A 26299-nucleotide genomic window follows, 5' to 3' on the forward strand; every position below is an offset into this window, starting at 1 on the left:
GGCACAATTCCGACTTAAGTACAAGAACACTTGCTCCTCTTACTGTCTATGATTGAACCTTCCCTGTGAGACCAGTTTAAGATTCCGATGCTTCACTTCAGGTTTACTGTATCCCGTCGACCTTCTTACTGACGATGAAACACAGAAATTGCATGGGAATGAAATACAAAAGGCACAATCCAGACTTAAGTACAAGAAGACTGATTCCTGTTACTGTCTATGTTTTAAACCTTTCCTGTGGGACCAGTTTTTATATCGATGCTGCACTTCAGGTTTACTGTACCCCTTGGCCCTTGTTATTGACGATGAAACACAGAAATTGCATCGGAATTATACACAAAAGGCACAATGCCGACTTAAGTAGAAGAAGACTGACTCTTCTTTCTGTCTATGTTTCAAACCTTTCCTGTGAGACCTGTTTTAGATTCCGATGCTTCACTTACGGTTTACTGTTTCCCTTGGACCTTCTTATTGACGATGAAACACAGAAATTGCATCGGAATTAAGTACAAAAGGTACAATGCCGACTTGCGCACAACAGGACTGACTATTCGTACTGTCTATGTTTGAACGTTTCCTGTGAGACCAGTTCTAGATTCCGATGCTTCACTTCAAGTTTACTGTATCCCTTGGACCTTCTTATTGACGATGAAACACAGAAATTGCATCGGAATGAAATACAAAAGGCACAATGCCGACTTAAGTACAAGAAGACTGACTCTTCTAACTGACTATGATTTGATCCTTTGCTGTGAGACCAGATGTAGATATCGATGCTCACTTCAGGTTAACTGTATCCCTTGGCCCTTCTTATCGATGTTGAGACACAGAAATTGCCTCGGAGTTAAATACAAAAGCACAATGTCGACTTAGGTACAAGGAGACTGACTCATCTTACTGTCTATGCTTTGGACCGTTCCTGTGAGACCAGATTTGGATTCCGATGCTACGCTTCAGGTTTACTGTATCCCTTGGACCTTCTTATTGACATTGGAACACAGAAATTGCATCGGAATTAAATACAAAATGTACAATGCCGACTTAAGTACAAGAAGACTGACTCTTCATACTGACTGTGCTTTGAACCTTTCCTGTGAAACCAGTTTTAGATTCCGATGCTTCATCAGGTTTACTGTATCCCTTGAACCTTCTTTTTGACGAAGAAAAACATAAATTGCATCCAAATTAAATACATAAGGCACAATGACGACTTAACTACAAGATGACTGACTCCTCCTACTGTCTATGATTTGAACCTTTCCTATGAGACCAGTTTTAGACTCTGATGCTTCACTTCGGGTTTACTGTATCCCTTGGAACTTCTTATTGATATTGGAACACAGAAATTGCATCGGAATTAAATACAAAAGGCACAATGCCGACTTAAGTACAAGAAGACTGACTCTTCATACTGTCTTTGTTTTGAACCATTCCTGTGGGACCAGTTTTAGATTCCGATGCTTCACTTCAGGTTTACTGTATCCCTTGGACCTTCTTATTGACGATGAAACACTGGCATTGCATCGGAATTAAATACAAAAGGCACAATACAACGTATGTACAAGAAGACTGACTCTTCTTACTGTTTATGTTTTGAACCTTTCTTGTGAGACCAGTTTTAGATTTAGATGCTTCACTTCAGGTATACTGTATCCCTTGGACCGTGTTATTGACGATAAAAAGAGAAATTGCATCGGAATTGAAAACAAAAAGCACAATGCCGACTTCAGTACAAGAAGGCTGGCTCTTCTTACTGACTATGCTTTGAACCTTTCCTGTGAAACCATTTTTCGATTCCGATGCTTCACTACAGGTTTACTGTATCCCTTGGACCTTCTTATTGACGATGTAACTCAGATAATGCATCGGAATTAAATTCAAAAGGCACAACGCCGACTTAAGTACAAGAAGACTGACTCTTCTTACTGTCTATGTTTGAACATTTCCTTTGAGACCAGTTTTGGATTCCGATGCTTCACTTGAGGTTTACTGTATCCCTTGGACCGTCTTTTTGACGATTTAACACAGAAATTACATCGGAATTACATACAAAAAGCACAATGCCGACTTAAGTACAAGAATATTTACTCTTCAAACTGTATAAGATTTTAACCTCTCCTGTGAGACCAGTTTTAGATTCCGATGGTTCACTTCAGGTTTACTGTTTCCCTTGGACCTTCTTTTTGACGATGAAACACAGAAATTGCATCGGAAATAAATGCAAAAGGCACAATGCCGACTTAAGTACAAGAGGACTGACTCTTCTTACATTCTATGACTTGAGCCTTTGGTGTGAGACCAGTTTTAGATATCGATGCTTCACTTAAGGATTACTGTTTCCCTCGGACCTTCTTTTTAACGATGAAACACAGAAATTGCAACGGAATTAAATACAAAAGGCACAATGCCGACTTAAGTACAAGAAGACTGACTCTTCATACTGTCTTTGTTTTGAACCATTCCAGTGAGACCAGTTTTAGATTCCGATGCTTCAATGTAGGTTTGCTGTATCCCTTGGATCTTGTTATTGACAATGAAACACTGAAATTGCATCGGAATTAAATACAAAAAGCACAATGCCGACCTAAGTACCAGAAGACTAAATATTCTTACTGTCTATGTTTTGAACCTTTCCTGTGAGGCCAGTTTTAGATTCCGATGCTTCACTTCAGGTATACTATATCCCTCAGACCGTCTTATTGACGATGATACACAGAAATTGCATCGGATGTAAAAACAAAAGTCACAATGCCGACTTAAGTACAAGAAGATTGCTTCTTCTCACTGTCTATGATTTGAACCTCTCCTGTGAGACCAGTTTTGGATTAAGATGCATCACTTCAGGTTTACTGTATGCCTTGCACCTACTTATTGACGATGAAACACAGATAGTGCATCGGAATTAAACACAAAAGGCACAACGCCGACTTAAGTACAAAGAGACTGACTCTTCTTACTGTCTATGTTATGAACCTTTCCCGTGAGACCATTTTTCGATTCCGATTCTTCACTTCAGGTTTACTGTATCCCCTGGACCTTCTTATTGATGATGAAACACAGAAATTGCATCGGAATTAGGTACAAAAGGCACAATGCCGACTTAAGTACAAGATGACTGACTCTAGTTACATTCTATCGTTTAAGCCTTTCCTGTGAGACCAGTTTTAGATATCGATGCGTCATTTCTGGTTTACTGTCTACCTTGGACCTTCTTATTGACGTCGAGACACAGAAATTGCATCCAAATGAAATACAAAAGGCACAAAGCAGACTTAAGTACAAGAAGACTGTCTCTTCTTACTTTTTATGTTTTGAACCTGTGAGACCAGTTGTAGATTCCGATGCTTCACTTCAGGCTTATTGTATACCTTGGACCTTCGTATTGACGTTGAAACACAGAAATTGTATCGGAATTAAACACAAATGGCACAATGCCGACCTAAGTACAAGGAGAGTGACTCTTCTTACTGTCTATGTTATCAACCTTTCCTGAGAGACGAGTTTTAGCTTCCGATGCTTCACTTCAGCTTTACTGTATCCCTTGCACCTTCTTATTGACGATGAAACAGAGAATTTGCATCGGAATTAAATACAAAAGTCACAATGCCGACTTAAGTACAAGAGGACTGACTCATCTTATTTTCGATGATTTGCGCCTTGCCTGTGAGACCAGTTTCAGATATCGATGCTTCACTTCAAGTTTACTGTTTCCCTTAGACCTTCTAATTGACGATGAAACACAGAAATTGCACCGGAATAAAATACAAAAGGCACAATGCCGACTTAAGTGCAAGAAGACTGACTCTTCTTACTGTCTATGCTTTGAGCCTATCCTGTGATACCACTTTTAGATTCCGATGCTTCACTTCAGGTTTACTGTATGCCTTGGACCTTCATATTGGCGACGAAACACAGAAATTGTATCGGAATTAAATATAAAAGGCACAATTCCGACTCAAGTACAAGTGGACTGACTGGTCTTGCATTCTATGTTTTGAGCATTTCCTATGAGACAAGTTTTAGATTCCGATGCTTCACTTCAGGTTTACTGTATCGCTTGGACCTTCTTATTGACGATGAAACACAGAAATGGAATCGTAATGAAATACAAAAGTCATAATGACGACTTAAGTACAAGAAGACTGACTCTTATTACTGTCTATGTTTTGAACCTTTCCTGTGAGACCAGCTTTAGATTCCGATGCTTCTCTTCAGGTATACTGTATTCCTCGGACCTTCTAATTGTCCATGAAACACAGAAATTGCGTCGGAATCTAATACAAAAGCCACAATGCCGACTTAAGTACAAGAAGACTGACTCTTCTTACTGCCTATGATATGAACCTTTCCTGTGAGACCAGTTTTAGATTCCGATGCTTCACTTCAGGTTTACTGTAACCCTTAGACCTTCTTATTGACGATGAAACACAGACATTGCGTCGATATTAAACACAAAATGCACAATGTAGACTTAAGTACAAGAGGACTGACTCTTCTTACATTCTATGATTTGAGCCTTTCCTGTGAGACCAGTTTTACATTACGATTCTTCAATTCAGGTTTACAGTAACACTTGGACCTTCTTATTGACGATGAAACACAGAAATTGCATTGAAATTAAATACAAAATTCACAATGTAGACTTAAGTACAAGCAGACTGACTCTTTTTACTGTCAATGTTTTGAATCTTTCCTGTGAGACCAGTTTTAGATTCGGATGCTTCACTTCAGGTTTACTGTATCCCTTTTACCTTCTTATTGACGAAATAACACAGAAATTGCATAGGAATTCAATACAAAAGGCACAATACCGACTTAAGTACAAGAAGACTGACTCTTCATACATTCTTTGATTTGAGCGTTTCCTGTGAGACCAGTTTTTGATTCCGATGATTCACTTTAGGTCTACTGTATCCCTTTGACCTTCTTATTGACGATGAAACACAGAAATTGTATCAGGATTAATTACAAAAGGCACAATGCCGACTTAAGTACAAGAAAACTGACTCTTCTAACTGTCTATGTTTTGAACGTTTCCTGTGAGCCCAGTATTGGATACCAATGTTTCACTTCTTGTTTACTCTGTCCCTTGGATCTTCTTATTGACGATGAAACACAGAAATTGCATCGGAATTAGGTACAAAGGGCACAATGCCGACTTAAGTGCAAGAAGACTGACTCTTCATTCTGTCTTTGCTTTGAACCATTCCTGTGGGACCAGTTTTAGATTCCGATCCTTCACTTCAGGTATACTGTCTCCCTTGGACCTTCTCATTGACGTCGAAACACAGAAATTGCATCCAAATGAAATACAAAAGGCACAATGCCGACTTAAGTACAAGAGGACTGACTCTAGTTACATTCTATCGTTTAAGCGTGTCCTGTGAGACCAGTTTCAGATATCGATGCTTCACTTCAAGTTTACTGTTTCCCTTAGACCTTCTAATTGACGATGAAACACAGAAATTGCATCGGAATAAAATACAAAAGGCACAATGCCGACTTATGTGCAAGAAGACTGACTCTTCTTACTGTCTATGCTTTGAGCCTGTCCTGTGATACCACTTTTAGATTCCGATACTTCACTTCAGGTTTACTGTATGCCTTGGACCTTCATATTGACGACGAAACACAGAAATTGTATCGGAATTAAATATAAAAGGCACAATTCCGACCCAAGTACAAGTGGACTGACTGGTCTTGCATTCTATGTTTTGAGCATTTCCTATGAGACAAGTTTTAGATTCCGATGCTTCACTTCAGGTTTACTGTATCGCTTGGACCTTCTTATTGACGATGAAACACAGAAATGGAATCGTAATGAAATACAAAAGTCACAATGACGACTTAAGTACAAGAAGACTGACTCTTATTACTGTCTATGCTTTGAACCTTTCCTGTGAAACCAGCTTTAGATTCCGATGCTTCTCTTCAGGTATACTGTATTCCTCGGACCTTCTAATTGTCCATGAAACACAGAAATTGCGTCGGAATCTAATACAAAAGGCACAATGCCGACTTCAGTACAAGAAGACTGACTCTTCTTACTGCCTATGATATGAACCTTTCCTGTGAGACCAATTTTAGATTCCGATACTTCACTTCAGGTTTACTGTAATCCTTAGACCTTCTTATTGACGATGAAACACAGACATTGCATCGATATTAAACACAAAATGCACAATGTAGACTTAAGTACAAGAGGACTGACTCTTCTTACATTCTATGATTTGAGCCTTTCTTGTGAGACCAGTTTTAGATTCCGATTCTTCAATTCAGGTTTACAGTAACACTTGGAACTTCTTATTGACGATGAAACACAGAAATTGCATTGAAATTAAATACAAAATGCACAATGTAGACTTAAGTACAAGCAGACTGACTCTTTTTACTGTCAATGTTTTGAATCTTTCCTGTGAGACCAGTTATAGATTCGGATGCTTCACTTCACGTTTACTGTATCCCTTTTACCTTCTTATTGACGAAATAACACAGAAATTGCATTGGAATTCAATACAAAAGGCACAATACCGACTTAAGTACAAGAAGACTGACTCTTCATACATTCTTTGATTTGAGCGTTTCCTGTGAGACCAGTTTTTGATTCCGATGATTCACTTTAGGTCTACTGTATCCCTTGGACCTTCTTATTGACGATGAAACACAGAAATTGCATCGGAATTAAATACAAAAAGCACAATGCCGAATTAAGTACAAGAAGACTGATACTTCTTACTGTCTATGATTTGAACCCTTCCTGTGAGACCAGAATTAGATTCCGATGCTTCACTTTAGGTTTACTGTATCCCGTGCACCTCCTTATTGACGATGAAACTCAGAAATTGCATCGGAATTAAATACAAAAGGCACAATGCCGACTTAAGTACAAGATGACTGATTCTTCTCACTGTCTATGTTTTGAACCTTTCCTGTGAGACCAGATGTAGATATCGACGATTCACTTCACGTTTACTGTATCAATTGGACCCTCCAATAGACGATGAAATACAGAAATTGCATCGGAATGAAATACAAATGCACAATGCCGACTTAAGTACAAGAAAATTGACTCTTCTTACTGTCTACGTTTTCAACGTTTCCTGTGAGACCAGTTTTAGATTCCGATGCTTCACTTCAGGTGTACTGTGTGCCTTGGACCTTCTTATTTACGATGCGGCTCAGAAATCGCATCGGAATTAAATACAAAAGCACAATGCCGACTTAGGTACAAGGAGACTGACTCATCTTACTGTCTATGCTTTGGACCGTTCCTGTGAGACCAGATTTGTATTCCGATGCTACGCTTCAGGTTTACTGTATCCCTTGGACCTTCTTATTGACATTGGAACACAGAAATTGCATCGGAATTAAATACAAAATGCACAATGCCGACTTAAGTACAAGAAGACTGACTCTTCATACTGACTGTGCTTTGAACCTTTCCTGTGAAACCAGTTTTAGATTCCGATGCTTTACATCAGGTTTACTGTATCCCTTGAACCTTCTTATTGACGAAGAAAAACATAAATTGCATCAAATTAAATACATAAGGCACAATGACGACTTAACTACAAGATGACTGACTCTTCCTACTGTCTATGATTTGAACCTTTCCTATGAGACCAGTTTTAGACTCTGATGCTTCACTTCGGGTTTACTGTATCACTTGGACCTTCTTATTGATATCGGAACACAGAAATTGCATCTGAATTAAATACAAAAGGCACAATGCCGACTTAAGTACAAGAAGACTGACTCTTCATACTGTCTTTGCTTTGAACCATTCCTGTGGGACCAGTTTTAGATTCCGATGCTTCACTTCAGGTTTACTGTATCCCTTGGACCTTCTTATTGACGATGAAACACTGGCATTGCATCGGAATTAAATACAAAAGGCACAATACAACGTATGTACAAGAAGACTGACTCTTCTTACTGTTTATGTTTTGAACCTTTCTTGTGAGACCAGTTTTAGATTTAGATGCTTCACTTCAGGTATACTGTATCCCTTGGACCGTGTTATTGACGATAAATCAGAGAAATTGCATCGGAATTGAAAACAAAAGGCACAATGCCGACTTCAGTACAAGAAGGCTGGCTCTTCTTATTGACTATGCTTTGAACCTTTCCTGTGAAACCATTTTTCGATTCCGATGCTTCACTACAGGTTTACTGTATCCCTTGGACCTTCTTATTGACGATGTAACTCAGAAAATGCATCGGAATTAAATTCAAAAGGCACAACGCCGACTTATGTACAAGAAGACTGACTCTTCTTACTGTCTATGTTTGAACATTTCCTTTGAGACCAGTTTTGGATTCCGATGGTTCACTTGAGGTTTACTGTATCCCTTGGACCGTCTTTTTGACGATTTAACACAGAAATTGCATCGGAATTACATACAAAAAGCACAATGCCGACTTAAGTACAAGAATATTTACTCTTCAAACTGTATAAGATTTTAACCCCTCCTGTGAGACCAGTTTTAGATTCCGATGGTTCACTTCAGGTTTACTGTTTCCCTTGGACCTTCTTTTTGACGATGAAACACAGAAATTGCATCGGAAATAAATGCAAAATGCACAATGTAGACTTAAGTACAAGCAGACTGACTCTTTTTACTGTAAATGTTTTGAATCTTTCCTGTGAGACCAGTTATAGATTCGGATGCTTCACTTCAGGTTTACTGTATCCCTTTTACCTTCTTATTGACGAAATAACACAGAAATTGCATAGGAATTCAATACAAAAGGCACAATACCGACTTCAGTACAAGAAGACTGACTCTTCATACATTCTTTGATTTGAGCGTTTCCTGTGAGACCAGTTTTTGATTCCGATGATTCACTTTAGGTCTGCTGTATCCCTTTGACATTCTTATTGACGATATAACACAGAAATTGTATCAGGATTAATTACAAAAGGCACAATGCCGACTTAAGTACAAGAAAACTGACTCTTCTAACTGTCTATGTTTTGAACGTTTCCTGTGAGCCCAGTATTGGATACCAATGTTTCACTTCTTGTTTACTCTGTCCCTTGGATCTTCTTATTGACGATGAAACACAGAAATTGCATCGGAATTAAACACAAAAGGCACAATGCCGACTTAAGTACAAGAAGACTGACTCTTCTAACATTCTATGACCTGAGCCTTTCCTGTGAGACCAGTTTTAGATTCCGATGCTTAACTTCAGGTTTACTGTATCCCTTGGACCTCCTTATTGACGATGAAACACAGAAATTGCATCGGAAATAAATGCAAAAGGCACAATGCCGACTTAAGTGCAAGAAGACTGACTCTTCTTAGTGTCTGTGTTTTGAATCGCTCCTGTGAGACCAATTTTAGATATCGATGCTTCACCACAGGTTTGCTGTACCCCTTTACCTACTTATCGGCGACGAGACACAGAAATTACATCGGAATTAAATGCAAAATGCACATTGCCGAGTTCAGTACAAGAGGACAGACTCTTCCTACATTCTTTGATTTGAGCCCTTCCTGTGAGACCAGTTTTAGATATCGATGCTTCACTTCAGGCATACTAGCCGTTGGACCCTCTTATTGACTGTGAAACACTGAAATATCATCGGAAGTAAATAGAAAACGTACAATGACGACTTAAGTACAAGAATACTAACTCTTCTTACTGTATATGGTTTAAACTTTCCTGTGAGACAAGTTTTAGATTCCGATGCTTCACTTCAGGTTTACTCTATCCCTTGGACCTTCTAATTGACGATGAAACACAGAAATTGCATCGGAATTAAATACAAAAGGCACAATGCCGATTTAAGTACATCGAGACTGACTCTTCTTACCGTCTATGTTCTGAGCCTATCCTGTGGTAACAGTTTTAGATTCCGATGCTTCACTTCAGGTTTACTGTATCCCTTGGACCTTCATGTTGACGATGAAACACAGAAATTGCATCGGAATTAAATACAAAAGGCACAATGCTGACATAAGTACAAGAAGACTGACTCTTCTTACTGTCTATGTTTTGTACCTTTCCTGTGAGACCAGTTTTAGATTCCGATGCTTCACCTCAGGTTTACTGTAACCCTTGGACCTTCTTATTGCCGATGAAACACTGAAATTGCATCGGAATTAAATACTAAAGGCACAATGCCGACTTAGGTATAAGAGGACTGACTCTTCCTTCTTTCGATGATTTGAGCCTTGCCTGAGAGACCAGTTTTAGATATCGATGCTTTACTTCAAGTTTACTGTTCCCTTGGACCTTCTTATTGACGATGAATCACAGAGATTGCATCGGAGTAAAATACAAAAGGCACAATGCCGACTTAAGTGCAAGAAAACTGACTCTTCTTACTGTCTATGCTTTGAGCCCATCCTGTGACACCAGTTTTAGATTCCGATGCTTCACTTCATGTTTACTGTATCAATTGGACCTTCATATTGACGATGAAACACAGAAATTGCATCGGAATTAAATACAAAAGGCACAATGCCGACTTCAGTACAATAGGACTGACTCTTATAACATTCTATGATTCGAGCCTTTCCTGTGAGACCAGTTTTAGATTCCGGTGCTTCACTTCAGGTTTACTGTATCGCCTGGACCTTCTTATTGACGATGAAACACAAAATGGCATCGGAATTAAATACAAAAGGCACAATGCCGACTTAAGTACAAGAAGACTGACTCTTCTTACTGCCTATGATTTGAACCTTTCCTGTGAGACCAGTTTTAGATTCCGATGCTTCACTTCAGGTTTACTGTATCCCTCGGACCTTCTAATTGTCCATGAAACACAGAAATTGCGTCGGAATCTAATTCAAAAGGCACAATGCCGACTTCAGTACAAGAAGACTGACTCTTCTTACTGCCTATGATATGAACCTTTCCTGTGAGACCAGTTTTAGATTCCGATGCTTCACTTCAGGTTTACTGTAACCCTTAGACCTTCTTATTGACGATGAAACACAGACATTGCATCGATATAAAACACAAAATGCACAATGTAGACTTAAGTACAAGAGGACTGACTCTTCTTACATTCTATGATTTGAGCCTTTCCTGTGAGACCAGTTTTAGATTCCGATTCTTCAATTCAGGTTTACAGTAACACTTGGACCTTCTTATTGACGATGAAACACAGAAATTGCATTGAAATTAAATACAAAATGCACAATGTAGACTTAAGTACAAGCAGACTGACTCTTTTTACTGTCGATGTTTTGAATCTTTCCTGTGAGACCAGTTATAGATTCGGATGCTTCACTTCAGGTTTACTGTATCCCTTTTACCTTCTTATTGACGAAATAACACAGAAATTGCATAGGAATTCAATACAAAAGGCACAATACCGACTTCAGTACAAGAAGACTGACTCTTCATACATTCTTTGATTTGAGCGTTTCCTGTGAGACCAGTTTTTGATTCCGATGATTCACTTTAGGTCTACTGTATCCCTTTGACCTTCTTATTGACGATGAAACACAGAAATTGTATCAGGATTAATTACAAAAGGCACAATGCCGACTTAAGTACAAGAAAACTGACTCTTCTAACTGTCTATGTTTTGAACGTTTCCTGTGAGCCCAGTATTGGATACCAATGTTTCACTTCTTGTTTACTCTGTCCCTTGGATCTTCTTATTGACGATGAAACACAGAAATTGCATCGGAATTAAACACAAAAGGCACAATGCCGACTTAAGTACAAGAAGACTGACTCTTCTTACATTCTATGACCTGAGCCTTTCCTGTGAGACCAGTTTTAGATTCCGATGCTTAACTTCAGGTTTACTGTATCCCTTGAACCTCCTTATTGACGATGAAACACAGAAATTGCATCGGAAATAAATGCAAAGGCACAATGCCGACTTAAGTGCAAGAAGACTGACTCTTCCTAGTGTCTGTGTTTTGAATCGCTCCTGTGAGACCAATTTTAGATATCGATGCTTCACCACAGGTTTGCTGTACCCCTTTACCTACTTATCGGCGACGAGACACAGAAATTACATCGGAATTAAATGCAAAATGCACATTGCCGAGTTCAGTACAAGAGGACAGACTCTTCCTACATTCTTTGATTTGAGCCCTTCCTGTGAGACCAGTTTTAGATATCGATGCTTCACTTCAGGCATACTAGCCGTTGGACCCTCTTATTGACTGTGAAACACTGAAATATCATCGGAAGTAAATAGAAAACGTACAATGACGACTTAAGTACAAGAATACTAACTCTTCTTACTGTATATGGTTTAAACTTTCCTGTGAGACCAGTTTTAGATTCCGATGCTTCACCTCAGGTTTACTCTATCTCTTGGACCTTCTAATTGACGATGAAACACAGAAATTGCATCGGAATTAAATACAAAAGGCACAATGCCGATTTAAGTACATCGAGACTGACTCTTCTTACCGTCTATGTTCTGAGCCTATCCTGTGGTAACAGTTTTAGATTCCGATGCTTCACTTCAGGTTTACTGTATCCCTTGGACCTTCATGTTGACGATGAAACACAGAAATTGCATCGGAATTAAATACAAAAGGAACAATGCTGACATAAGTACAAGAAAACTGACTCTTCTTACTGTCTATGTTTTGTACCTTTCCTGTGAGACCAGTTTTAGATTCCGATGCTTCACCTCAGGTTTACTGTAACCCTTGGTCCTTCTTATTGCCGATGAAACACTGAAATTGCATCGGAATTAAATACTAAAGGCACAATGCCGACTTAGGTATAAGAGGACTGACTCTTCCTTCTTTCGATGATTTGAGCCTTGCCTGTGAGACCAGTTTTAGATATCGATGCTTTACTTCAAGTTTACTGTTCCCTTGGACCTTCTTATTGACGATGAATCACAGAGATTGCATCGGAGTAAAATACAAAAGGCACAATGCCGACTTAAGTGCAAGAAAACTGACTCTTCTTACTGTCTATGCTTTGAGCCCATCCTGTGACACCAGTTTTAGATTCCGATGCTTCACTTCATGTTTACTGTATCAATTGGACCTTCATATTGACGATGAAACACAGAAATTGCATCGGAATTAAATACAAAAGGCACAATGCCGACTTCAGTACAATAGGACTGACTCTTATAACATTCTATGATTCGAGCCTTTCCTGTGAGACCAGTTTTAGATTCCGGTGCTTCACTTCAGGTTTACTGTATCGCTTGGACCTTCTTATTGACGATGAAACACAAAATGGCATCGGAATTAAATACAAAAGGCACAATGCCGACTTAAGTACAAGAAGACTGACTCTTCTTACTGCCTATGATTTGAACCCTTCCTGTGAGACCAGTTTTAGATTCCGATGCTTCACTTCAGGTTTACTGTATCCCTCGGACCTTCTAATTGTCCAAGAAACACAGAAATTGCGTCGGAATCTAATTCAAAAGGCACAATGCCGACTTCAGTACAAGAAGACTGACTCTTCTTACTGCCTATGATATGAACCTTTCCTGTGAGTCCAGTTTTAGATTCCGATGCTTCACTTCAGGTTTACTGTAACCCTTAGACCTTCTTATTGACGATGAAACCAGACATTGCATCGATATAAAACACAAAATGCACAATGTAGACTTAAGTACAAGAGGACTGACTCTTCTTACATTCTATGATTTGAGCCTCTCCTGTGAGACCAGTTTTAGATTCCGATTCTTCAATTCAGGTTTACAGTAACACTTGGACCTTCTTATTGACGATGAAACACAGAAATTGCATTGAAATTAAATACAAAATGCACAATGTAGACTTAAGTACAAGCAGACTGACTCTTTTTACTGTCAATGTTTTGAATCTTTCCTGTGAGACCAGTTATAGATTCGGATGCTTCACTTCAGGTTTACTGTATCCCTTTTACCTTCTTATTGACGAAATAACACAGAAATTGCATAGGAATTCAATACAAAAGGCACAATGCCGACTTAAGTACAAGAAGACTGACTCCTATTACTGTCTATGTTTTGAACCTTTCCTGTGAGACCAGTTTTAGATTCCGATGCTTCACTTCATGTTTATTGTATCCCTTGGACCTTCTTTTTGACGATGAAACACAGAAAATGCATCGAAAATTAATACAAAATGCACAATGTATACTTAAGTACAAGAGGACTGGCTCTTGTTACTAACTATGTTTTTAACCATTCCTGTGAGTCCAGGTTTAGATTCCGATGCTTCACTTTAGGTTCACTGTATCCCTGGGACATTCTTATTGACGATGAAACACAGAAATTGCATCGGAATTGAAATCAATAGTCACAATGCCGCCTTAAGTACAAGAACACTGACTCTTCATACAGTCTATGTTTTGAACCTTTTCTGTGAGACCAGTTTTAGATATAGATGCTTCACTTCAGGTTTACTGTATCCCTTGGACCTTCTTATTGACGATGAAACTCAGAAATTGAATCGGAATCAAATACATAAGGCACAATGCCAATTTACGTACAAGAAGACTGACTCTTCTTACTGTCTATGCTTTGAACCTTTCCTGTGAGACCAGTTTTAGATTCCGATGCTTCACTTCAGGTGTACTGTATCCCTTGGACCTTCTTATTGACGATGAAACACAGAAATTGCAACGAAATTAAATACAAACGCACAATGTAGTTTTAAATACATGAAGATTAACTCCTCTTAATGCCTATGTCTATGTTTTGAACCTTTCCTGTGAGACCAGTTTTGGATTCCGATGCTTCACTTCAGGTTTACTGTATCCCATGGACCATCTTACTGACGATGATAAAAAGAAATTGCATAGGTGTTAAATACAAAAATCACAATACCTACTTAAGTACAAGATGACTGACTCTACTTACTGTCTATGTTTTGAACCTTTTCTGTGAGACCAGTTATAGATATCGATGCTTCACGTCAGGTTTACTGTATCCCATTGACCTTCTTATTGATGATTAAACACTGAAATTGCATCGAAATTAAATACAAAATCCACAATGTAGACTTAAGTACAAGAAGACTGACTCCTCTTACTGTCTATGTTTTGAACCTTTCCTGTGAGACCAGTTTTAGATTGTGATTCTTCACCTCAGGTTTACTGTATCGCTTGGACCTTTTTATTGACGATGACACACAGAAATTGCATCCGAATTCAATACAAAATGCACAATCCCGACTTAAGTACAGGACGACTGACTCTTCTTACTTTCTATGTTTTGAACCATTCCTGTGTGACCAGTTTTAGATTCCGATGCTTCACTTCAGGTTTACTGTATCCCTTGCACCTTCTAATTGACGATGAAACACAGAAATTACATCGAAATAAAATACAAAATCCACAATGTAGACTTAAGTACAAGAAGACTGACTCTCTTTACTGTCTATGATTAAACCTTTCCTGTGAGAACATTTTTAGATTCCGATGCTTCACTTCAGGTTCACTGTATCCCTTGGAGCTTCTTACTGACCATGAAACACAGAAATTGCAAGGAAATTAAATACAAAATTCACAATATAGTTTTGAGTACATGAAGACCGACTCCTCTTATTGCCTATGTTTTGAACCGTTTCTGTGAGACCAGTTTTAGATAACGATGATTCGCTTCAGGTTTACTGTATCCCTTGGACCTTTTTATAGACAACTAAACACAGAAACTGCATCGGAATTAATTACAAAAGGCACAATGCCGACTAAAGTACAAGGGTACTGACTCTTCTTAGGTTCTATAATTTGAGCTTTTCCTGTGAGATCTGTTTATAGATATTGATGCTTCACTTCAGGTTTACTGTATGCCTTGGACCTTCTTATTGACGATGAAACACAGAAATGGCATCCGAATTAAACACAAAAGTAATAATGCCGACTTAAGTACGAGAAGACTGTCTCTTCTTTCTGTCTATGTGTTGAACCTTTACTGTGAGACCACTTTTGGATTCCGATGCTTTACTTCACATTTACTGTCTCCCTAGGACCTTCTTATTGACGCTGAAACACAGAAATTGCATCGGAATTAATTACAAAAGGCACAATGCTGACTTAAGTTCAAGAAGACCGACTCCTCGAACTGTCTATGTTTTGAACCGTTTCTGTGAGACCATTTTTAGATTCCGATGCTTCACTTCAGGTTTACTGTATCCCTTGGACCTTCTTATTGACGATGATACTCAGAAATTGCATCGGAATCAAATACATAAGGCACAATGCCAATTTACGTACAAGAAGACTGACTCTTCTTACTGTCTATGCTTTGAACCTTTCCTGTGAGACCAGTTTTGGATTCCGATGCTTCACTTCAGGTTTACTGTATCCCATGGACCATCTTACTGACGATGATAAAAAGAAATTGCATAGGTGTTAAATACAAAAATCACAATACCTACTTAAGTACAAGATGACTGACTCTACTTACTGTCTATGTTTTGAACCTTTTCTGTGAGACCAGTTATAGATATCGATGTTTCACGTCAGGTTTACTGTATCCCATTGACCTTCTTATTGATGATTAAACACTGAAATTGCATCGAAATTAAATACAAAATCCACAATGTAGACTTAAGTACAAGAAGACTGACTCCTCTTACTGTCTATGTTTTGAACCTTTCCTGTGAGACCAGTTTTAGATTGTGATTCTTCACCTCAGGTTTACTGTATCGCTTGGACCTTTTTATTGACGATGACACACAGAAATTGCTTCCGAATTCAATACAAAATGCACAATCCCGACTTAAGTACAAGACGACTGACTCTTCTTACTGTCTATGCTTTGAACCTTTCCTGTGAGACAAGTTTTGGATTCCGATGCCTCACTTCAGGTATACTCTATCCCTTGGACCTTCTTATTGACGATGAGACACAGAAATTGCATCAGAATTAAATACAAAAGGCACAATGCCGACTTAAGTACAAGAGGACTGACTCTTCTTACTTTCGATGATCTGAGCCTTTCCTGTGAGACCAGTTTCAGATATCGATGCTTCACTTCAAGTTTACTGTATCGCTTGGACCTTCTTATCGACGATGATACACAGAAATTGCATCGGAATTAAATACAAAAATCACAAAGCCTACTTAAGTACAAGATGACTGACTCTGCTTACTGTCTATGTTTTGAACCTTTACTGTGAGACCTGTTTTAGATATCGATGATACGCTTCAGGTTTACTGTATCCCTTGGACCTTTTTATAGACAATGAAACACAGAAATTGCATCAGAATTAAATACAAAAGGCACAATACCTACTTAAGTACAAGATGACTGACTCTTCTTACTGTCTATGTTTTGAACCATTCCTGTGTGACCAGTTTTAGATTCCGATGCTTCACTTCAGGTTTACTGTATCCCTTGCACCTTCTTATTGACGATGAAACACAGAAATTACATCGAAATAAAATACAAAATCCACAATGTAGACTTAAGTACAAGAAGACTGACTCTCTTTACTGTCTATGATTAAACCTTTCCTGTGAGAACATTTTTAGATTCTGATGCTTCACTTCAGGTTCACTGTATCCCTTGGAGCTTCTTACTGACCATGAAACACAGAAATTGCAACGAAATTAAACACAAAATTCACAATATAGTTTTGAGTACATGAAGACCGACTCCTCTTATTGCCTATGTTTTGAACCGTTTCTGTGAGACCAGTTTTAGATAACGATGATTCGCTTCAGGTTTACTGTATCCCTTGGACCTTTTTATAGACAATTAAACACAGAAATTGCATCGGAATTATTTACAAAATGCACAATGCCGACTAAAGTACAAGGGTACTGACTCTTCTTAGGTTCTATAATTTGAGCTTTTCCTGTGAGATCTGTTTATAGATATTGATGCTTCACTTCAGGTTTACTGTATGCCTTGGACCTTCTTATTGACGATGAAACACAGAAATGGCATCGGAATTAAACACAAAAGGCATAATGCCGACTTAAGTACGAGAAGACTGTCTCTTCTTTCTGTCTATGTGTTGAACCTTTACTGTGAGACCACTTTTGGATTCCGATGCTTTACTTCACATTTACTGTCTCCCTAGGACCTTCTTATTGACGCTGAAACACAGAAATTGCATCGGAATTAATTACAAAAGGCACAATGCTGACTTAAGTTCAAGAAGACCGACTCCTCGAACTGTCTATGTTTTGAACCTTTCCTGTGAGACCAGTTTTAGATTCCGATGCTTCACTTCAGGTTTACAGTATCCCTTGGACCTTCGTATTGACGATGAATCACAGAAAATGCATCGGAATTAAATACAAAATACACCATGCCGACTTAAGTACAAGGAGACTGACTCTTCCTACTGTCTATGTATTGAACCATTCCTGTGAGACCAATTTTAGATTGCGATGCTTCACATCTGGCTTACTGTATCCCATGGACTTTCTTATTGATGATGAAACACCGAAATTGCATCGAAATTAAATACAAAATGCACAATGTAGACTTAAGTACCAGAAGACTGACTCTTCTTACTGTCTATGCTTTGAACCTTTCCTGTGAGACAAGTTTTGGATTCCGATGCCTCACTTCAGGTATACTCTATCCCTTGGACCTTCTTATTGACGATGAGACACAGAAATTGCATCAGAATTAAATACAAAAGGCACAATGCCGACTTAAGTACAAGAGGACTGACTCTTCTTACTTTCGATGATCTGAGCCTTTCCTGTGAGACCAGTTTCAGATATCGATGCTTCACTTCAAGTTTACTGTATCGCTTGGACCTTCTTATCGACGATGATACACAGAAATTGCATCGGAATTAAATACAAAAATCACAAAGCCTACTTAAGTACAAGATGACTGACTCTGCTTACTGTCTATGTTTTGAACCTTTACTGTGAGACCTGTTTTAGATATCGATGATACGCTTCAGGTTTACTGTATCCCTTGGACCTTTTTATAGACAATGAAACACAGAAATTGCATCCGAATTAAATACAAAAGGCACAATGCCGACTTAAGTACAACAAGACTTACCCTTCTTACTGTCTATGTTTTGAACCGTTCCAGAGAGACCAGTTTTAGATTCCGATGCTTCACTTCAGGTTTACTGTATCCCTTGGACCTTCTTATTGACGATGAAACTCAAAAATTGCAACGAAATTAAATACAAAATGCACAACATAGTTTTAAGTACATGAAGACTGACTCCTCTTATTGCCTATGTTTGAACCTTTCCTGTGAGACCTGTTTTGGATTCCGATGCTTCACTTCAGGTTTACTGTGTCCCATGGACCATCTTATTGACGATGATACACGGAAATTGCATAGGTATTAAATTCAAAAATCACAATGCCTACTTAAGTACAAGAAGACTGACTCTAATTACTGTCTATGCTTTGACCCTTTACTGTGAGACCAGTTTTAGATACCGATGTTTCGCTTCAGGTCTACTGTATCCCTTGGACCTATTTATAGACAATGAAACACAGAAATTGCATACGAATTAAATACAAAAGGCACAATGCCGACTTAACTACAAGAAGACTGACTCTCCTTACTGCCTATGCTATGAACCTTTCCTATGAGACCAGTTTTAGATTCAGATGCTTCAGTTCAGGTTTACTGTATCCCTTGGACATCCTCATTGACGATGAAACACAGAAGTTGCATAGGAATTTTTTACAAAAGGCACAATGCCGACTGAATTACAAGAAGATTGACTCCTATTACTGTCTATGTTTTGAACCTTTCCTCTGAGACCAGTTTTAGATTCCGATGCTTCACTTCATGTTTACTGTATCCCTTGGACCTTGTTTTTGACGATGAAACACAGAAAATGTATCGAAATTTAATACAAAATGGACAATGTATACTTAAGGACAAGAAGACTGGCTCTTGTTACTGTCTATGTTTTGAACCATTCCTGTGAGTCCAGGTTTAGATTCCGAGGTTCACTGTATCCCTTGGACCTTCTTATTGACGATGAAACACAGAAATTGCATCGGAATTGAAATCAATAGTCACAATGCCGCCTTAAGTACAAGAACACTGACTCTTCATACAGTCTATGTCTTGAACTTTTTCTGTGAGACCACTTTTAGATATCGATGCTTCACTTCAGGTTTACTGTATCCCTTGGACCTTCTTATTGACGATGAAACACAGAAGTTGCATCGGAATCACATACTTAAGGCACAATGCCGACTTACACACAAGAAGACTGACTCTTCTAACTGTCTATGTTTTGAACCTTTCCTGTGAGACCAGTTTTAGATTCCGATGCTTCACTTCAGGTTTACTGTATCCCTTGGACCTTCTTATTGACGATGAAACACAGAAGTTGCATCGGAATCACATACTTAAGGCACAATGCCGACTTACACACAAGAAGACTGACTCTTCTAACTGTCTATGTTTTGAACCTTTCCTGTGAGACCAGTTTTAGATTCCGATGCTTCACTTCAGGTGTACTGTATCCCTTGGACCTTCTTATTGACGATTAAACACAGAAATCGCACCGGAATCAAATACAAAAGGCACAATGCCGACTTAAGTACAAGAAGACTGACTCTTCTTGCTGTCTATGATTTGAACCGTTCCAGAGGGACCAGTTTTAGAATCCGATGCTTCACTTCAGGTTTACAGTATCCCTTGGACCTTCTTATTGACGATGAATCACAGAAATTGCAACGAAATTAAATACAAAATGCACAATGTAGTTTTAAGAACATGAAGACTGACTCCTCTTATTGCCTATGTTTTGAAACTTTCCTGTGAGACCAGTTTTGGATTCCGATGCTTCACTTCAGGTTTACTGTATCCCTTGGAACTTCTTACTGGCGATGAAACACAGAAATTGCATCGGAATTAAATACAAAAGGCACAATGCCGACTAACGTACAAGAGTACTGACACTGCTTACGTTCTATGATTTGAGCTTTTCCTGTGAGACTTGTTTATAGATATCGATGCTTCACTTCAGGTTAACTGTATGCCTTGGACCTTCTTATTGACGATGAAACACAGAAATAGCATCGGAATTAAATACAAAAGACATAATGCCAACTCTAGTACGAGAAGACTGACTCTTCTTTCTGTCAATGTTTTCAGTTTTGGATTCCGATGCTTCACTTCAATTTTACTGTCTCCCCAGGACCGTCTTATTGACGATGAAACACAGAAGTTGCATCGAAAATAACTACAAACGGCAAAATGCCGACTTAAGTACGAGAACACTGACGCTTCGTACTGTCTATGTACCTTCCTATAGACGGTGAAACACAGAAATTGTATCGGGATTAAATACAAAAGGCACAATGCCGAGTTAAGTACAAGAAGAGTGACTCTTCTTACTGTTTATGTCTTGAACCTTTCCTGTGAGACCAGTTTTAGATTCAGATGCTTCAGTTCAGGTTTACTGTATCCCTTGGACATCCTCATTGACGATGAAACACAGAAATTGCATAGGAATTTTTTACAAAAGGCACAATGCCGACTGAATTACAAGAAGACTGACTCCTATTACTGTCTATGTTTTGAACCTTTCCTCTGAGACCAGTTTTAGATTCCGATGCTTCACTTCATGTTTACTGTATCCCTTGGACCTTGGTTTTGACGATGAAACACAGAAAATGCATCGAAATTTAATACAAAATGCACAATGTATACTTAAGGACAAGAAGACTGGCTCTTGTTACTGTCTATGTTTTGAACCATTCCTGTGAGTCCAGGTTTAGATTCCGAGGTTCACTGTATACCTTGGACCTTCTTATTGACGATGAAACACAGAAATTACATCGGAATTGAAATCAATAGTCACAATGCCGCCTTAAGTACAAGAACACTGACTCTTCATACAGTCTATGTCTTGAACTTTTTCTGTGAGACCACGTTTAGATATCGATGCTTCACTTCAGATTTACTGTATCCCTTGGACCTTCTTATTGACGATGAAACACAGAAGTTGCATCGGAATCAAATACTTAAGGCACAATGCCGACTTACACACAAGAAGACTGACTCTTCTAACTGTCTATGTTTTGAACCTTTCCTGTGAGACCAGTTTTAGAATCCGATGCTTCACTTCTGGTGTACTGTATCCCTTGGACCTTCTTATTGACGATTAAACACAGAAATCGCACCGGAATCAAATACAAAAGGCACAATGCCGACTTAAGTACAAGAAGACTGACTCTTCTTACTGTTTATGTCTTGAACCTTTCCTGTGAGACCAGTTTTAGATTCCGATGCTTCACTTGAGGTTTACTGTATCCCTTGGACCTTCTTATTGACGATGAAACACAGATATTGCATCGGAATTAAATACAAAAGGCACAATGCCGACTTAGGCTCAAGAGGACTGACTCTTCTTACATTCTAAGATTTGAGACTTTCCTGTGAGACCAGTTTTAGATATCGATGCTTCACTTCAGGTTTACTGTATCCCTTGGACCTTCTTATTGACGATGAAACACAGAAGTTGCATCGGAATCACATACTTAAGGCACAATGCCGACTTACACACAAGAAGACTGACTCTTCTAACTGTCTATGTTTTGAACCTTTCCTGTGAGACCAGTTTTAGATTCCGATGCTTCACTTCAGGTGTACTGTATCCCTTGGACCTTCTTATTGACGATTAAACACAGAAATCGCACCGGAATCAAATACAAAAGGCACAATGCCGACTTAAGTACAAGAAGACTGACTCTTCTTGCTGTCTATGATTTGAACCGTTCCAGAGGGACCAGTTTTAGAATCCGATGCTTCACTTCAGGTTTACAGTATCCCTTGGACCTTCTTATTGACGATGAATCACAGAAATTGCAACGAAATTAAATACAAAATGCACAATGTAGTTTTAAGAACATGAAGACTGACTCCTCTTATTGCCTATGTTTTGAAACTTTCCTGTGAGACCAGTTTTGGATTCCGATGCTTCACTTCAGGTTTACTGTATCCCTTGGAACTTCTTACTGGCGATGAAACACAGAAATTGCATCGGAATTAAATACAAAAGGCACAATGCCGACTAACGTACAAGAGTACTGACACTGCTTACGTTCTATGATTTGAGCTTTTCCTGTGAGACTTGTTTATAGATATCGATGCTTCACTTCAGGTTAACTGTATGCCTTGGACCTTCTTATTGACGATGAAACACAGAAATAGCATCGGAATTAAATACAAAAGACATAATGCCAACTCTAGTACGAGAAGACTGACTCTTCTTTCTGTCAATGTTTTCAGTTTTGGATTCCGATGCTTCACTTCAATTTTACTGTCTCCCCAGGACCGTCTTATTGACGATGAAACACAGAAGTTGCATCGAAAATAACTACAAACGGCAAAATGCCGACTTAAGTACGAGAACACTGACGCTTCGTACTGTCTATGTACCTTCCTATAGACGGTGAAACACAGAAATTGTATCGGGATTAAATACAAAAGGCACAATGCCGAGTTAAGTACAAGAAGAGTGACTCTTCTTACTGTTTATGTCTTGAACCTTTCCTGTGAGACCAGTTTTAGATTCAGATGCTTCAGTTCAGGTTTACTGTATCCCTTGGACATCCTCATTGACGATGAAACACAGAAATTGCATAGGAATTTTTTACAAAAGGCACAATGCCGACTGAATTACAAGAAGACTGACTCCTATTACTGTCTATGTTTTGAACCTTTCCTCTGAGACCAGTTTTAGATTCCGATGCTTCACTTCATGTTTACTGTATCCCTTGGACCTTGGTTTTGACGATGAAACACAGAAAATGCATCGAAATTTAATACAAAATGCACAATGTATACTTAAGGACAAGAAGACTGGCTCTTGTTACTGTCTATGTTTTGAACCATTCCTGTGAGTCCAGGTTTAGATTCCGAGGTTCACTGTATACCTTGGACCTTCTTATTGACGATGAAACACAGAAATTACATCGGAATTGAAATCAATAGTCACAATGCCGCCTTAAGTACAAGAACACTGACTCTTCATACAGTCTATGTCTTGAACTTTTTCTGTGAGACCACGTTTAGATATCGATGCTTCACTTCAGATTTACTGTATCCCTTGGACCTTCTTATTGACGATGAAACACAGAAGTTGCATCGGAATCAAATACTTAAGGCACAATGCCGACTTACACACAAGAAGACTGACTCTTCTAACTGTCTATGTTTTGAACCTTTCCTGTGAGACCAGTTTTAGAATCCGATGCTTCACTTCTGGTGTACTGTATCCCTTGGACCTTCTTATTGACGATTAAACACAGAAATCGCACCGGAATCAAATACAAAAGGCACAATGCCGACTTAAGTACAAGAAGACTGACTCTTCTTACTGTTTATGTCTTGAACCTTTCCTGTGAGACCAGTTTTAGATTCCGATGCTTCACTTGAGGTTTACTGTATCCCTTGGACCTTCTTATTGACGAAGAAACACAGATATTGCATCGGAATTAAATACAAAAGGCACAATGCCGACTTAGGCTCAAGAGGACTGACTCTTCTTACATTCTAAGATTTGAGACTTTCCTGTGAGACCAGTTTTAGATATCGATGCTTCACTTCAGGTTTACTGTATCCCTTGGTACTTCTTATTGACGATGAAACACAGAAATGGCATCGGAATAAAATACCAATGGCACAATGCCGACTTAAGTACAAGAAGTCGAGCTCTTCTTACTGTCTATGTTATGACCTATCCTGTGAGACCAATTATCGATTCCGATGCTTCACTTCAGGTTTACTGTATCCCTTGGACCTTCTTATTGACGATGAAACACTAAAATTACATCGTATTTAAATACAAAAGGCCCAATGCCGACTTAAGTACAAGAAGACTGACTCTTCTTACTGTCTAAGTTTTTAGCCTATCCTGTGATACCAGGTTTTGATTCCGATGCGTCACTTCGGGTTGACTGTATCCCATGGACCTTCATATTGACGATGAAACACAGATATTGCATCGGAATTAAATACAAAAGGCACAATACCGACTTAAGTACAAGAGGACTGACTCTTCTTACATTCTAACATTTGAGCCTTTCATGTGAAACCATTTTTAGGTATCGATGCTTCACTTCAAGTTTACTGTATGCTTTGGACCTTGTTATTAACGATGAAGCACAGAAATTGCATCGGAATTAAATACAAAACGCACAGTGCCGACTTAAGTACAAGCGGTTTGACTCTTTTTACATTCTACGATTCGAGCCGTTCCTGTGAGACCAGTTTTGATTCCCATGCTTCACTTCAGTATTACTGTATCCATTGGACTTTTTTATTGACGAAGAAACACTGAAATTGCATCGGAATGAAATACAAAAGGCACAATGCCGACTTAAGTACAAGAAGACTGACTCCTCTTACTGTCTATGTTTAAAACCTTTCCTGAGAGACAAGTTTTAGATTACGACGCTTCACTTCAGGTTTTCTGTATCCCTTGGACCTTCTTATTGACGATGAAACACAGGAATTGCATCGAAATTAAACAAAAAATGCACAATTTAGAACAAAGTACGAGAAGACTGACTCTTCTTGCTGTCTATGTTTTAAACCTTCCCTGTGAGACCAGTTTAAGATTCCGATGCTTCACCTCAGGTTTACTGTATCCCTTGGACCTGCTTATTGACGATGAAACACAGAAATTGCAACGAAATTAAATACAAAATGCACAATGTATACTTAAGTAGAAGAAGACTGACTCCTGTTATTGCCTATGTTTTGAACCTTTCCTGTGTGACCAGTTTTGGATTCTGATGATTCACTTTAGGTTTACTGTATCCCATGGACCATCTTATTGACGATGACACACAGAAATTGCATCCGAATTAAATACAAGAGGCACAATGCCGATTTAAGTACAAGAAGACTGACTCTTCTTACTGTCTATGTTTTGAACCTTTCCTGTGAGACCAGTTTTAGATTCTGAAGGTTAACCTGAGGTTTACTGTACCGCTTGGACCTTCTTATTGACGATGAATCACAGAAATTGCATCGGAATTAAATACAAAAGTCCACAATGCCGACTTAAGTACAAGAAGACTGACTCTCCCTACTTTCTATGCTATGAACCTTTCCTGTGGGACCAGTTTTAGATTCCGATGTTTGACTTCAGGTTTACTATAACCCTTGCACCTTCTTATAGACGATGAAACACAGAAATTGCATCCGTATTAAGTTCAAACACCACAATGCCGACTTAAGTACAAGATGAATGACTCTCTTTACGGTCTATGATTGAGCCTTTCCTGTGAGACCAGTTTTAGATTCCGATGCTTCACTTCATGTTTCCTGTATCCCTTGGACCTTCATTTTGACGATGAAACAAAGAAAATGCATCGGAATTAAATACAAAAGGCACAATGCAGACTTAGGTACAAGAGGAATGACTCTTCGTACTGTCTA

Source organism: Schistocerca piceifrons, chromosome 3, assembly GCF_021461385.2.
Source record: "Schistocerca piceifrons isolate TAMUIC-IGC-003096 chromosome 3, iqSchPice1.1, whole genome shotgun sequence".
NCBI lineage: Eukaryota > Metazoa > Arthropoda > Insecta > Orthoptera > Acrididae > Schistocerca > Schistocerca piceifrons.